The sequence below is a fragment of the Photinus pyralis genome, unplaced genomic scaffold (assembly GCF_008802855.1).
Source record: "Photinus pyralis isolate 1611_PpyrPB1 unplaced genomic scaffold, Ppyr1.3 Ppyr1.4_LG9, whole genome shotgun sequence".
Lineage (NCBI taxonomy): Eukaryota > Metazoa > Arthropoda > Insecta > Coleoptera > Lampyridae > Photinus > Photinus pyralis.
The window spans coordinates 22,912,447-22,928,998 of NW_022170878.1; positions in this window are offsets into that span (position 1 = coordinate 22,912,447).

Sequence of the window (16,552 nt, forward strand, 5' to 3'; positions counted from 1 at the left end):
TTTCCCGAGAAATTTTGGTGCAGTCGATTTTTGGTAAAAAAGGAAGGTTATACACTGCCTTTTTTTGAGGCCGGAAAAAAAATTGTCTCAGTTCGACCCGGAAGAAAAATTTTCTTATAGAATGTGGCCTGTAGAAACCACAATTTCAAACAGTTCCAAGATTGGGCTACTAGATCAAAAGTTACAGCCCTTTTAAATTTTCTTTCGAAATTGGGTTCTAGTTCATAACTTTTGATTGAGAAGTCTGATCGAAAAAGTACGAATTGATTTGGATTCTACGCACCCAAATTAATAAGAAAAAGTGTTTTCCCGAGAAATTTTGATGTAGTCGATTTTTGGTAAAAAAGGAAGGTTATACACTGCCTTTTTTTGGGGCTCGAAAAAAAATTGTCTCAGATTGACCGGAAAAAAACATTTTCTTACAGAATGTGGACTGTAGAATCCATAATTTCAAACAGTTCCAAGATTGGGCTACTAGAACAAAAGTTAAAGCCCTTTGAATTTTCTCTCGAAATTGGTTTCTAGTCCATAACTTTTTTTTTTTTATGTATATACGAGCGTGCCTGAGGCGGTTGGGCGCAAACAGGGGGAGGTAAACTACCTGCTTAGTGCTTACCCAGTTCCACACGGGACACGGTGAGCTGGGTAGTTACCTCTACAAAATAGGGTACAGAGGAGATGACCTCTGCCTCGACTGTTGAATGAGCATCCCTTCCTCCAGTGCATAAGGCGAAGCCACGAGAGAGAAGAACTTGAGGCGGTTTAACGCCGCTGAAATGTAAGTGATGGTAGAGATGGAAAATAACACCAGAAGAGTTATTACCCAACGCCTTCCAATCTGGGGCTTTACTCCTGCGGTTTCGGGTTGGAGATGGAACTTTTGGTTAACAGACTACCTCCCGTATAGAGAGCCAAGCAAGGGTGTCCGTACGGATTCCCGAAACTCAAGCTCTGCAAAGGGGTTGTTTGACTCACTCGGAAGATTCCTTTTAAGGGACGTTAGCCAGGTAAATCCCATCCGACCTTATTGGGAAACCAGAAGGACTGGAGACGGTGTGGTACAACCCTGTGTAGGGGTACGGTACTGGAAATGAGACCACGTAAAAGTGTCCTGAGTTTCCCATACTTGTTTTTCCTTTACCTCGAAATCCGTCCATTTTTCACGGTCTTGGTCTAAGGCACTGTAGCTCGAAGTTTCTGAGGTGGAAGCTCTAGAGTTCTCGGCCATAAGGTTTTGAGGTTTCGAAGAGATCTTTAAAACCTAGACCTTGATACCCTGACACTCGTACAGTGCGACTGAGGGCTCAAAAGCTCTTCTAAACCTAACACTCTAAGGCCCTGAGTCTTCGACATTTTGTATATGAGACCTATTGCTCTTAAGCTTCTGAATGAACGTATATTCGATACCCTAAGCCTCATGAACCGCGTGGTCCTAAGGGTTTTTGAAACTTTTGGCAATCTGTATCTTTGAGGAATTGGAAAGTCCGAGGTTTTGATCCTGGTTTCATGAAGAAAAAACTCTGATGTCCTGAGGAACAATATAAGATGAATCTGCAAAACTCTACAGTCCCGGAAACTGAGAATATCCGTAACCTGCAAGTTCTGGTACTAAAACCCTTCGGACAACTTACTCAGCCACAAGTTTACATAAATGGAGTTGTATCAGAGATCATACCTACTTTTTTTTTTATAGAAAACCTTTCTTAAATTATGGGGCAATCTCTCTGTCGTAACGCCGTGCGTGTTAGTTAAGACGTTCGCTTTCATGAGCCATAGAAACAAAGAACGCAATGAAAAATATAATGGAAAATAATAAAATGGTAGACCATCCCGCGCCCTCTCCCACGCATTAAACGGGAAAAAATAGCACTCATTTTCAAAATTACTGCCATCTCTTAATCCTTCACGTAGACCCGTTTGCACGTGCTCAAACTAAAACGAAAATGTCGAAGGAGAAAATAAAAAATGTACGTTTAGATAAATAATAAGGTAAGTTTCTCCTTTCTTTCTCCGCTTGAAAAGTTGATCTGAAGAGATGGTCTCTCCTCTCCATACGTTGCGGTAATTAAAAAAGTTCGCCGTATACACATGAGGGGTAAGTGTATAATTGGACTCGTGTCGGGTTCACCCTGTTTGTCTAGTTAATGAAATACTTAACGGGGTAGCCTCCCTCGCGAGCACTTCGGTCACGCCGAACTAACTAAACTAAAAGTGCTATCTTAAAACAGATTACACTTCTCCCTTTGTATATCTGGACTAATGGAGATTGGTCCTTTTTTTTTCCTCGTCCTTCTGTTGTTTTTTTGTTTCTCGCCGGCGAGGAAGAGTGATTAGGAAAACGTCGAGTGCGCGGTTGCGTTTTAACGAAAATTGCGTTGCAAAGGGGATGCGATACTGTCGAAAGGGGTTTAAACGGCCTATTATTTGTGTACCCCGAGAACGTGGCGATTGTTCGATGTGGTAATACGTTTTCTGGAATGTCCGCTTGCCCTTACAACTAGTTTGCGCTTGCAAATTGTCCGGATTAAATTCTTACCCTTGCTCGATTCAAATTGCGCGTGCTGTGAGCGGTCTTCCTACCTGAAAGAAGAGAGAGAAACGTTAGAAACAGTTTAATAACAAAAGGTGTTTTCCCAAGAAATTTTAGTGTAGTCGATTTTTGGTAAAAAAGGAAGGTTATACACTGCCTTTTTTGAGGCCCGAAAAAAAAATTGTCTCAAATCGACCCGGAAAAAAATTTTTCTTATAGAATGTGGCCTGTAGTATCCATAATTTCAAATAGTTCCAAGATTGGGCTACTAGATCAAAAGTTACAGCCCTTTTAAATTTTCTTTCGAACTTGGTTTCTAGTCCATAACCTTTGATTGAGAAGTCTAATCGAAAAAGTACGAATTGTTTTGGATTCTACGCACCAAAATTAATCAGAAAAAATGTTTTCCCGAGAAATTTTGGTGTAGTCGATTTTTAGTAAAACAGGAAGGTTATACACTGCCTTTTTTGAGGCCCGAAAAAAAAATTGTCTCAAATCGACCCGGAAAGAAAATTTTCTTATAGAATGTGGCCTGTAGAATCCATAATTTCAAACAGTTCCAAGATTGGGCTACTAGTTCAAAAGTTACAACCCTTTGAATTTTTTTTCGAAATTGGTTTCTAGTCTATAACTTTTGATTGAGAAGTCTGATGGAAAAAGTACGAATTGATTAGGATTCTAGTACCCAAATTAACCCTAGTTTACTGGCCACTAAAACTTTCAAGTTTACGGGCGTGGGGTGGAACGAACCCCACTCTAACTGTCGCCACCTGCGCGCCGTGTTTCCATGCATAATCTCCGAAAAAAACTTATGGACATTGAAAGTGGCTGTCGGGTGCGATCCACCCCAGACCTGTAAATTTGAAAGTAGTGATAAAATAAAAACTCAAATCCTAAGAACGCCAAAATCGCCAAAAACGATAGAAAAGACTAAACTTGGAAGGTACTCGAGCTCCCAGGCCAAATTATTGAAAGAAAAAAAAACTTACGGACATTGAAACTGGCTGTAAATTAGGGTTAAGTTATTTTATTATTAGGTATCAAAAGAAAAGGGGTAATTGTTTGCGATAGAAAATCTTAAAGGGTGCTACTAATTTAGAGGAAAATTTGGTGGAAAAGATACCATTAACATATTTTTATCATAAGAAGACTTGCGTCGGAGGAGAGTTTATATTAAGACGTGTAAGAGCTAATTTATGCACCTTAAATATGTGCGGGGAGTGTAACTGAATGGTGCGTACGTTATATTGAATTACCTACAGAGAGCAATGCGACAGTGGCACCTTAAATCTAAAACTTTCCATTTATTAATGGACATTCAATTAAGCAGCGCCTTGTTTTAGAATTTGCGCGTGTTGTATTTTTTGAACTGTCGATTTCTTATTATTTAAGCTCATGTTTTGTTTGCAAGTTGATTTAATGACAAGAAATTTGCTTCTTCAGAATTATTGGTAATATTGTTTTCTAAGATAAACTTAATTATCTGGCCAGCAGTAATATTTTTATTTCATTTTGGATTAGTGTTGTTGTTTTAGGAATCTGTTATCTGTTATCTGATAATCTCTTGTAAGCTTCATAAAATATTTCAATTCTTTTCAATGGGAAAAAGGTTTGCTTCTGAGACAAGTATTCAAATTCCTTATATTGAACGAAATTTGTAACTAAATTCCGTTGGCGGATTTTACTTGATTCGAATTTTAGTTAATATTTTATATTGAAATGTAGTTCGTGGTGCGTCTTTTGTCATTTTTCTGTGTAGGGGCGGGAAAGAATAACTCTATCTCAGAGAGCAAACAAATCGACTAAACAACAGCAAGTCAATAGTTTTTTTAGATTGGGTCATGCAAGATATAAATGATGGTCTCTTTATTTGGAGGGATTTCCATTTTTATGTTGTGTGTGGGCGAGTGGTGCCTGAATGCGGTCCTGATTTTTTAAATGCGTGGAAAACCTCTCGGCGCCAGTAACTCATTTACAGAAAGATTTTGTTTATTCTGCAGTCATAAGTACTGAGTAAGTATTGAGACACTTTAGCGTGGAAAAGTATGGGGACCGTGGAGAAATATTTCGATAAATTTCGACAGTTAGCTCAAGGTGTGAGGTTATATTTCGGCAGTTGGTCCGGGGCGTGGGATCATATTTTAGCAGTTGTTCCGGGGGGCTTTGGTAGTTGGCCCGAGGTCCGTTGGGAGTTGGCCTCCGTAGCTCAACTGGTTAACGCGCTAGCCTTCTATTTCAGGCATCGCATCCCAAAGCCAATAAAAAAATTTCTCCACCAATCACGGATGGAGCCAAAGTCAGGGCTCCAGCATCCAAGATAGCAGGCCTGAGGTCAACTGGCAAAATGTCGCGAGACAACTACCAAAATACCCTGGGCCAACTGTCAAAATATAAACCGTGTCAAGTGGCAAAGTATCCGGGGCCAACTACCAAAACACCATTGACCAACTGTCGAAGTACGATCCCGCATCCCGAGCCAGCAGCCTAAAATGATCCCGCGCTCGGAACGAACTGCCAAAATATGATCGCACACCCCCCGAGCCAGCTGTCGAAATATTTTTCTACGCTCCTCAGAATTTTCCCACTTTAAAGTGTCACAATACGTACTGTCGTGGTTATCAGGGTGGTCTTTGCTAACTTTGCGAGAATTGGGCAACGCGGCATAGATCTACGTGGATCAAGAAATCTCATTGGACGAAAAAATTAATTTTGATTGGTAGGTATGGGTGGGAATTAAAACAAAAAAGTAGTGGGAATTAGAGTGCTGGCAGTAAGCCGTGGGCCAATTCGCGTTAAGCCACGATAGCCCTTGCGTCGAGCGGTTAAAAAATTAAGTCGGTATTTTAGTTTGTGTAAAGAATTGAGATTAAGCCGCGAGAAGAGCCTTTAGAAAATTCGAACAGTACGTGTAAACGTGTAAATCTCGACGCTTGAACCAAGCTTTGGGTGATTTCTACATCAAAGGATAACTTGAGAATTAAGTTCAATTAAGATTAATGCGAAGATTTAGCGAGAATAAATCATCATGATATTTTAAAGGTGAATTAGTTTACTGTATGAATAATGTAACTAATTTAACTTTATACTCAACATAAGCTGATTCCCAAAAATAACGACGCGGGAGCATCCTGTATATGGGAGTGTTTAAATTTTTAAGTGCAAATCGGGTGAATTTTTTACGAATAAGCGCAAAGTTAGTTCGTTTTATTTGAATATGTATTTCAGGTTCCGGGGAGATTTTGGAAAAGCATTCGTTTTTGGAGCACGAATGTGTCAACCGTACAGCTCAAAGTATACAGTTTGTATAATGGATCTCTGATCGGCAACAAAAGCTGATCACTATGAAATGAGCAGACACGCATCATAAATCCTGGATTGTGCGCTAGCGACTCAAACAGAAAGCTGCGCCCTTCTCGGCTTCTTAAAACTGCCAAAGGGGAACAAATCGGTTGCCGCAATAGAAGTCATTCATGTCCATTAACCTAGCAGAGCAAGGTCAGCAGAACACAATCAAACATATTGCATAATTAGGTGCTAATTAAGTGCCCTATTCCCGAATTAAATGCTCCTTTTTTTTAAAAAATTATTACATGTTCTGCCAGGTTCATATGAACTCAGCAGAGCACCACCTCAAAAAACCGAAAAAGTGAAAAGTGAACTAACTATAATTAGGTGCTAATTAGGTGCTAATTAAGGGTTGCCCTATCCCCGAATTAATGCTCCTTTTTTTAAATTATCATATGTTCTGCCAGGTTCATATGAACTCAGCAGAGCACCACTTCAAAAAACCGAGAAAGTGAAAAGTGAACTAACTATAATTAGGTGCTAATTAGGTGTTAATTGAGGGTGCTATCCCCGAATTAATGCTCCTTTTTTTTTAATTATTACATGTTCTGCCAGGTTCATATGAAGTCAGCAGAGCACTACCTTAAAAACCCAATAAAATGGAAAGTGAACTAACTATAGTTAGGTGCTAATTAGGTGCTCCTTTTTTTTAAATTATGAACCTGGCAGAACATGTAATAATTTAAAAAAAAGTGGCGTTTAATTCGGCGATAGGGCACTTAATTAGCACCTAATTATAGTTAGTTCACTTTTCATTTTCTTGGTTTTTTGAGGTAGTGCTCTGCTAGGTTCATGGACATATTAAGTCATTACGGGGTTCACCAGTGCGTAAATTGCTAATTTTCTGGGCATCATCGAACCAAGTCTTAGAGATACATCGAGACTACGAATGAAGTTTGGTTCATAATCAAATTTTTATTTGGAGCATTGGTGTTTGGAAATTGTCACGCGAGTACTTCGAGTTTTACCGTTGAAACAGCTATAGGTGAATTTAAACTTGGTTGTTTTGGAACTTACAAACCAAGAAGAGATTATTGTACATTTAGAAAAGGGAAAAATTGTAACGTCGCATAAATTATAATCGTACGCGGTCGAGGACAAATTAATTAAACGTGCCGGAATAGTTTCCGCTACAAAGGAGTACTATTAACTTTCGGTGTCAAGTTGTTTAACTGCGAAGAAGCCATAGGGGTTCAGAATTCCTTACCAATGCAACTTAGATTTAATTTTATTATCTCATATTCTGTGTTTTTTATTTTGTGTAATTGTTTACTTTACCGCCGCTAAGCACGTAATTTTGTAATGAACATTTCTCAGTTATTCTAACCGTTCCGATGGTAATGTTGTTCTTGCAGCCGCATAAAGCTGGGGTAACCGGGAAGAAAAGAGACAATTAGTATTTTGGGATTTCAACGCCGTTAATTAACTACTAAGCATTTTAGTTTCCAATAATAAGCAAAAACCAAGATTGAAACGAGTTGTAAATCGAGGTGTGCAGATAACGACAACAGTCGTTGTGCCGGGAAAATACTAATTAGGTCTAGGTGTTAATTGGATTACCGCATATTGAATACAGGTTCGTCACAGCATCATTTATGGGGACGTCCTGGTTTACGGATTGGTCAGTATTACTTTCCCCGCTATCTCCCCGTTATTTTTTTCTGAAACGCTTCCTTTAGACTTCAGTGAATCGGGAAATGGCGCGAGTGGAACTCGGGAAACGTTTTTGGATCATTCACTTATATCTTGGAAACGACCCACAAAAAATAAAGGGCTATCCTCAAAAGGTACACATTTCACGAGTCCTCACGCCGGTCGCCACAATTTTCTGGACCTCCTACCAACCCTCACTAGGTGCTATCAACATTCTTCGAGTTTCTTCCCAAAAAGGGATGAAGCAATCCGAGTGAAGTATTGATTAGGTAAGTATGCGACATCTACTCAAATAATCCCATCGAAAAAGGGGCGAGAGGAGACGAGAGATATGTTTAAAGTGAAATATTGGTTTTTGGTTTCACTACCAGTAAAATCACGACACTGAATTTTTAAAAGATATACTGGTGCGCTTAATTAGTTTGTCCCTTTGCGAAATACGGTCGGTACTGTAAGTAATTTTACGATTTCTTTTTATTTTAATTGTCGCCCGCCTGCGTGCGGAGCAATATGTATTATGGGATTTTGTTTTATATTTTTAGGAACAAATTTTTGTCATTGTCAATCAACTAATCGAGTGTTTAATCGAATGTTTTGTACGGCCCAGGTAGAGTTTTTCACGTCGGACTTTTTTGATGAACAAGATATATTTTAGGTCGTAATTCTTTGAAATTTTCAAAAGTCGGTCTGGACAAGTGTTTTGCGGGTGGCATAGTTGACCACACTGCACACAGCACTGAAACTAACAATTTTCAAGGTGAATTGTATTCGTTTTCTTAAAGATATCATTCTGTGGACAAATTGAAGCCGTTTGTATTACATGAATTTTATCATTTATGACTGGATTTTCTAGAAAACCAGGTTTTCATTTCAAGTTGGTTTGTGTAAAGTTGAAAATTAATGTGTTCACTCTGACTTTCCATAAGCAAATAATGATCTTTCATGTACGAAACATTCGTCGGCGATTATGACGACTGTTTCGGTAGCGATTTCTGAGTTAAAAGTTTAAAGTACATATTCAAAACGTTTCGATTAATCATAAATTTTCCCGTAGACAATTCCGATATAAAACGGATTCCTCTTGCAAATAACTGAGATTTTTCACCCGTTTTTCCAATATCGACGCCATAATTTACATATTAATCTAAGCGATTGTTTTTTTCGACGCGTAAAAATATTTCGATACGTTCGCTTAAATGAGTCGCGAAGAAAATTGATGATTTCAATAGCGTAAGGGCGCGAGGGAATACAATCCAAAAAAAAAGCCACCTCCAGACCGCCATTTGAAATTCGAACGAGATTTAAAGTAAATATATAAGTACATACATAAACAACGTTCGCTTTACGGGATTAGAACTTTCAAAGTTCCAAAGCTCCTTCCTGCGAGATTTAAAATTCTTCCATTTTTCTGCTCGTTCATTGTTAACGGGCGTTACGAATTTATTACCACTTGCCCCCGGCGATCCCTTTTTCACTAATTCGGGCCATCTACATCGCATCGCCATAATGAACAAAATATAAATCAAGTTCGGGGAATTTTAGCGTCCGGCGTTTTTATTTTTCGAATTTGATTCCAGACGCATAAAGCTTACGGGAGGAGAAAAAAAGCGGCAAAAAGCGCCGTGCCATTTCGGTTAACAAAGCAAAGAAGAAAAATTATATTGTTTATCGTGCACGGGCAAAATTCACAGGCACGTAATCGATACTATCTCTGCGGATTTATAAACATTGCGGTACATACCTTCCATTATTATAGAGACATGAACCTTTTTTGTTTTGGAAATGCAAGCTTCAATCTAGAAAATACGATTTTATTTTCGTTCAGAGATCGAAGCAAACATTTACCGATGTAGCAACCAGGAGATGGTCACTAATATAAATGTTTATTGAAAATGCTTGACTTCCACTGTAAATTGAAATAAAACGAGTTTCCTTCTCAGAAGCTCTGATAAAAGTATGACTCCACGACATTCGGAGAGTTTATTCTATAGTATTCCTTATTTTCATCGGGATTTCAGCATCATAGTTGGAAACGATCGTAATTAATCAAAAACTTGAGTGCCTGAAACTCTTCAATTAATTTCTGGGTTGTACTTTCCGGTACTTTCAAAGAAAAATATATCAAAAGACTACATTGTGAAAAATCAGACTCAATTCCTATTAATTTGACCTATGTACCCGATTAATAAATGGGTTTCAGATTACGAAATAGATAAAACAAAGATAGGAAATTAAATTAACACATAATGGCATAACCTAAAAAGAAACGTGTGAAAAAGAGGAATTATATAAAAATACCTTTACCTCAAGAGGAATACAGCCTCGTTCCATTCGCGTATAGACGCTTAGATAATTAGTTAAACAATTTTCCAATTCAAATCGACATTCTTCGCGAGGATAAACCTGTCATTACCACGACAAAAGCAACAGTGAAAAGCCATGTCAATGGCAATGGTACCAACTACTCCCAACACACTAAGTGAGACTTTGATCAAATTTAAGATATACCATATTATATAGTAACTATTCTGATGGGAAGTCCCTTGAATCTTCCTGTTCTCTTTCAGTAGTGGTGGTTTGTTGTATTCCTATTCTTCTTCCTTTGATTTGTTGTGTGAAAACGAATTTCCATGAGAGAAACCTTTTTTTGGGGTATGTTTCGTTAGCAAATTCACCCCCCTGAAGCTTTTTGGGTTGATTTGTCAAGAGACAACTGCATCGGATGCGAGTTTTTCTTGAGAGAGAATTTTGTTAAGGCGAGAATTTGCCATTATTTGGTTATTAAAATAATATGCGCCTATACGAACCCTCTTGTGCCACTTTGTGATTCTCAAAAGCCAATGTTGGAATGAGGAGTTTCCTTAAGAGAAAACCTTTCTAAGGCTGGAATTTGTCTTCATTTGGCTTTTGAAGAGAATGTACGCCTTATACCAACCCTCCTGTAGTGGTAGTTGAGTGGTTCTAGTGATGAAATTCTTGCAATTTCGTCGTGTTCTTTTATTGTAGTACGTTCGGACCTACCTCCCTTATTCTTACTTCCAAGGCTAGCTCAAATAAATGAACAAGCGAGAATTCAGTCACCTTTTTCTTCACTGAAGGTACATTAATCTTCTTCTACTCGCTCGCTCTCTATGTCGCTTCTTTGAATCTAATCGCCCCCTCTTCTAACTGACTTGTCAGCGTTTCTAGATTTTTTCCTTTGACATCTTCAATTGTTACTTTTGAATCTTCCTGTCCCTTCTTTCTCCCTTCAGTTCTTTGAAACTCATTTTTTGTGAAGTTTGCTCTTGGGTTTTATTCACTTGCTGAGGGACTTGTGGAGCTACTGGTCCCTGGCGCGAGGATAACGGGATCCCATTCTTCCTTTCTAACGTATATTGGTCTCATGCCTTCCACCTCTTCCTCTTCTGCAATTGTAAATTGCTCTTACAAAGTCTTCTATTGTCAGTTCATTCATTACCTACCCTCCTCTCTATCTGGGTTTCACAGTTTTTTTTGTTTCTTATAAAATTCAGATGGGCCTCTTGGATTCTTTCTAGCCTGTTATCCACGTGAAGTATTTTTAAATTATTTGATATTCTACCATTCCTTACTTCTCAGTTGTGCTGGTGACCTTGATTTGACATAGTCATCCAATAGCTTCCTCACTTTCTACTTTCTTTGATTCAGCAATTTCGAAATTCTTCAAGTAGTTTTCCATTGCCTTCGTAAAATTGATATGATCGCAATTTATGCGGTTGCCATCAAATTTCTTCGAGAATAATTTGTCATTTTTTCGTGTCTTGTACCATTCATACTTCACTTGTTGCGAATTTACACATGCTGCTGATTTAAATCTTTTCATGAACCATAAACTTCCTTTCGCATTTGAGCTTTTCCCTTGTTATTTGATTTCGCAATTGTTTCTAAGCCAATGTTTTTTATCGGAGTTAATAATGTTTGAATTTGTTTAAATAATTGTTTTGTTTATTTTACTTTGGTAATTGTTAATTTAAATTGCGTGCTAAAAGACTAGATTTATTCTGTTAGGAGTTATTTGCGTAGTATTTGTAAAAATTTATCTCATGTGTTTCTCCGGTCGTTGCTGTAAGTGTTCTTATCTCTGCGTAAGCTATTTAGATAAGCACGTGTTATCGCCGATAAGAAAACGCATGTGCGGTTTATCGTCCAAAAACGCATTAATTTGTTAAGGAAGGAGGAACGGAAGTGAGAAATAGCATTTCTTTTAAATAGAAGAGACGGACTTTAATTGAGGTTATTTTTTGAGGAAGACGCAATTCGATTTTTAACATTGGAAATATTGATCATTTCGTATATGGGTACAAAGTTATGAGTTTCGTTCAAGGCGAAAAGACAACAATGTCGCATCAAGTGACCATAATCACCCAGGATCGGTAGGTTAAGGAATAGTCGCGTTTACTGTCGACACGGTACTTTCTTAATAGTGCTCAACTGTTATGTTCATTCTAATCTAAAATTCTCGCACATCTCCTTGGATAGTATTACGGACATGTTACGATGCTTATTATTTATAAGGGTGACGTTTGCGACAAGAGTCAGTTTTGTCGGCACCGAGGTTTTTTGAAGAGACAGTCGGTCTTGTTTAATTGTGAAGTTCACGTAGAAGTCAGTTGTAATGCAAGAAGAGGTTTATCTAATAGGTCGTTATTTAAGTGAACGTTATAAGTTCATTTAAGCGGGAGTATCATTTCCGTTTACGAAGAAGTTTCTCATTACCTGTCTAAGGTATTTCCACCATCAAAGGGCCAATACTATAATTGCAATTACAATGAAGTTAATGTCGTCTAATAAATTTGTTCACTTGTAAACGGTTGGTCTTTTGATTAATCGAACCCAAATTACGACCCATGTAATTGTTCTCGAGCTACATTTTTCTATTTCGTACCCAGTACATCAGGTGTGCGGCGGGGGCTGAAATAGTAATTTTTTGTACTTAATTGAGCTAACTGGACTGGTTCTTGTAGGTGGTTTTAGTTATTGCTTACCTTTGCACGTAGCAGTATCTTGACCATTTTATCTTCGCAAGCTTCTGTATTCTTCATTTTGTTCTTCCAGATTATTCGAACAACTTTCTTAAAACCTGACCTTAACTCAATAAAATAATTATTCAAGATTTGTTGAGCATGAGACTATGGTTCAGGGTGGTAATTCATCCCTCCCGTATATCCTGGGTGGCAATTTAGCCCGATTATACACACAGCTCATTTTGACAAAATAAATTTATAGACAAAAAACAAAGAAAGACTCTCAGGGCCTGCAAATTGTATACCACGCACATGCGATCGATTGAACCAAGTTAATTAAAACAACGCTAATTACTTTACAGAGTAAATAATCAAGATCACAACTATTTATCCGGGGAAATCCCAGGGCACGGCATTGTATTTTAAAATTGTGTAACAAGGGAATCCCAAAGCCACGGCCAAAACCCAGTAAATTTAAAAATTTGATACGTTTTACGTGTTAACAGACTAAGTCTAATATTATTGTAAAACTTACTTTCGGTCGTTTGCAATAAAAGTTCTTATCGCTGCCTAAGTTAATCAGTTTCAAGATAAGCACGTTTTATCGCTGAAGTTCGCAGATGTTTTTTACCAATAAGATAGCTTGCACCTTATCGAAGACGCATTAATTTGTTAAGAAAGTTGAGGCGAGAGTTGACAAAAACAGAAGTTATTTTAAATAGGAGAAGGGGACGTTATTCGGTACTTGGGATGAAACATCGAAACACGAATCTTTGAAAATTCGAAATCCTCGAAACTCTAAAAATTCGAAACTGCGGATCATAAATTAATGTATAGAACGTGGTAATCACAAAGTCGGCCATATTTTGCACTTGCGATTTTGTTTTTCGTAATGCAATCGTTTTAGGTTTGATAAAGCGTCTGCCAGAAAAAAAGCATTATGGCGCTAATAAATTTAATTAGACTCATAATTTTATTTCGCCGGCGTTCGTAAAAACGGAAAAGTTCCAAATTTAGGACTGGAAGAGAAATATTGCGCGGAAATTAAGTAAATATCCGCAGAAACGCCGCTCAAATTCCTTTTCATAAAAGCGCCCATCGTTGTTATGATAAATAATGCGGGCCAGCGTTTGACAAATGAACGATTTTTTTCAACGGCGGGGCCCGCCGAAAAGGGAAATGGAAAACTAATTCACCTACGAACGCAAAGTGGAAGCCATTTGTTAGGTTCTGGATATATTGTTGTGCGGATTAAATTCGTTGAGGCATAAATTTAATTAGTGTAGATTAGAACGTAAATCAATGTTAAAATACGTACTTAATTTTGAAAAAAAAACCATAATTAACTCTCTAGTATACCCGCAAAGAAAAAATAAGAAACGAGAATAGCTGAATAAATTTTAATTAGAAAACCGCGTATAAGGCGATTATAATGTAGGGGGTTGACAAGGGAGAATGTAAGAAACTAAGTGTGAATCTCAGGATAATTGATCGAGTTGGACCAGTCGGAAAAGCACCCCAGGATTAAACTCTAAGATAATAACCTACGTACAACAGGTGCATTACGTTTTATAAAAGGGTGAGCGTGTATGCGTAAAATGTTCGGAAGGGGTAAAAAAATTTTAATTAAAGTACCGTTGGAAGGTTTCTGGAAAAGTAACTTTAATTGGACTGTTTAAACACCGCTCGTTAAATGTTAAATACCATCTAACTTCATTTCATACTTCTACAAACCAATTTGCAAATTTAGTTAAAATTAGGTAAGTTCTATTTTCCTAAATGCCCCACACAGAGCGTTACCACTATTTCAATTAATGAATTTAAGCGAATGTGCCAAATATACTTGTAGACACGTGTCAAAAAAACGAAATGACCGCAGAAGAAGGTTTGATTTTAAAATACCAGACTCAGGTCTCAGTAGAACACGGGCACCAGTCGCCATCTTGGGTTTGAACCGTCGCTAGATCAAGGCCTTGGGATTTCCCCGGTTACGTAACTAAAGCGTGACTTTGAATTTTGTCCAAAGAAGTGCAGGCCTTGGAATTTGGTCCAATGGCATGGCCTTGACGTTTGCACCGGTCCTATGTCATAAGTCGTGACCTCCACCAATGTCAAGGTCTTAGATTGTGATGGCATTAGACTGTTGGTTATTGCAATTAGATTAGTTCAATTATTAGATATATGAAATTTCTTTTCTTAAGTATAATTCAAATGCAAATGGTTCTCATAGACCGATTCCTTTAAGAATATTAAAATTACTTTAATCAAGTTCTTAAAAATAATCAAACACTACTTTATAGCACAAACTTTAGAATAACGGAATAATTGGCGTGGATGAAATTCCTTTCATGTTGCACTTGGTCTTTTCTCCCCTGGAAAATGCCGCTCCCTCTAGAAATATGGAAACAGACCGAGTCGATGGTACAGTTACCCCTTTGATGAATGCAAAATAAAATCGAATCCGAGTTTAAATTGCGCGAAAGAAATACCCGATATCATGATTATGCCATTACTCCGCTGGGTCGATATTAAGTTTGGCCAATTTATTAGCTAAGTCTTGTTGTAGGTAATTAATTGTCTTTAAATTCCCTCCCGTATGCCCTTGTATACAAATTTGATGCTGACGTCACTCAACTGTGTCAAACTTGTAACCAGCCGTTACTGTTAGCTATCCGAAAAAACTTCTTTGTTTATCACAATACGTTTTGGTTTGAAAAGCAATTCATCGACTCGAAAATGTTCCTTAGCGTAAATTTTATCACTTTAACTAAACGACCGCGCCACGAATCAGGCCCCGGGATGTACTGTAATTCGTTTCTTGGCACCTATATAAACTTGCAGGTGACTCGTAACATGTTACGAACCCGAATCTGTTTAGATGTTTTTCCACAGATTTTTCCGCGTTCTTATCTTATGTTTTTCTCCGGTTTGTCGCTAAAAATTAATTAATTTTGTTAACAGATGTTTGTCGCAGGTGCGCGTTTAGATAAGAGAATTTAGTTTATATATTTGCGGGCTTTGCAGTATCACAGGATTTGTGATTTGTAGTAGGTTTCCATCGTTCATAGGTACAAATTCCAGAACGACTCTTTCTTCAGACGCCGAAGGTTCAGAAAAATATTCCTTATTGGACTTGAATGGCTGTGTTTTTGACATCATTACCTGCTCCATCAGTACTTGTGCGTTTCCACTCATAATCGATCATTTGCATTGGTTCCAAAATTTGTTAAATATGAAGAATGGGAAGTGTAGGATTCCTTTCACCGGTTGCTTTTTTTCTGGCCGCTTCGTGTGAAATCGCCGCCGCCGCCATGTTTTTGGCCGGTGCGTGTAAAGTCGAGCCTATTATTTGAGGCCGTGCCTGAATTTTTGTCACGTGTTTGACTTTAAACAGAACAAAACAAAATTTTGAGGTCTCAAGAGATTCCGCGCTGATGTCTGGTTATCTCCAGACATACTTTCGGTCACGTTCGCTATGAAGCGGTACATTTGTAAATTTTCATACAAAATACAAATTCGAAAAAAATACTTTTTTATTTCCAAAGCGACAGCCGTTACAACATATAATGAGAAGAGAAGAGGAATATGTTGGAAAAAGGGCGAGGAGCATGCATGCGGCGGGGAGATGTAAGCGAGGAAGACCAAGGAGAAGGTGGAAGGATTACCTTTCGGAAGAGAGAAGGGGTTGTATAAGGTGTATGTGTGGGACGGGGGTGGATGTAGGAAAAGAGTAAAGAACAGCAACCCCTTATGGGGGAGAGAAAAGTTTGGGAGTTAGGTAAGTCTAGAAAAATGTTTCCATTTTTCCTGCAACAATATTTACTTAGAAAAAAGTTTGTTTTGGTATCCTCTACCACTCAATTTTCTCCCTTGTTTATGTCTGATAATAGTAATAAAATCTGCTAAAGGTACGAGGGACCAAAAACTTCTGGGAAATCTCAGAGAGTCCAGGAAACGCTTTGAAAAAAAGCCCATAATTTCGTAAGTCTTTACAAATTGTTGGTAACACTTTTCAGGGGGCATTAAATGCACTTAGACG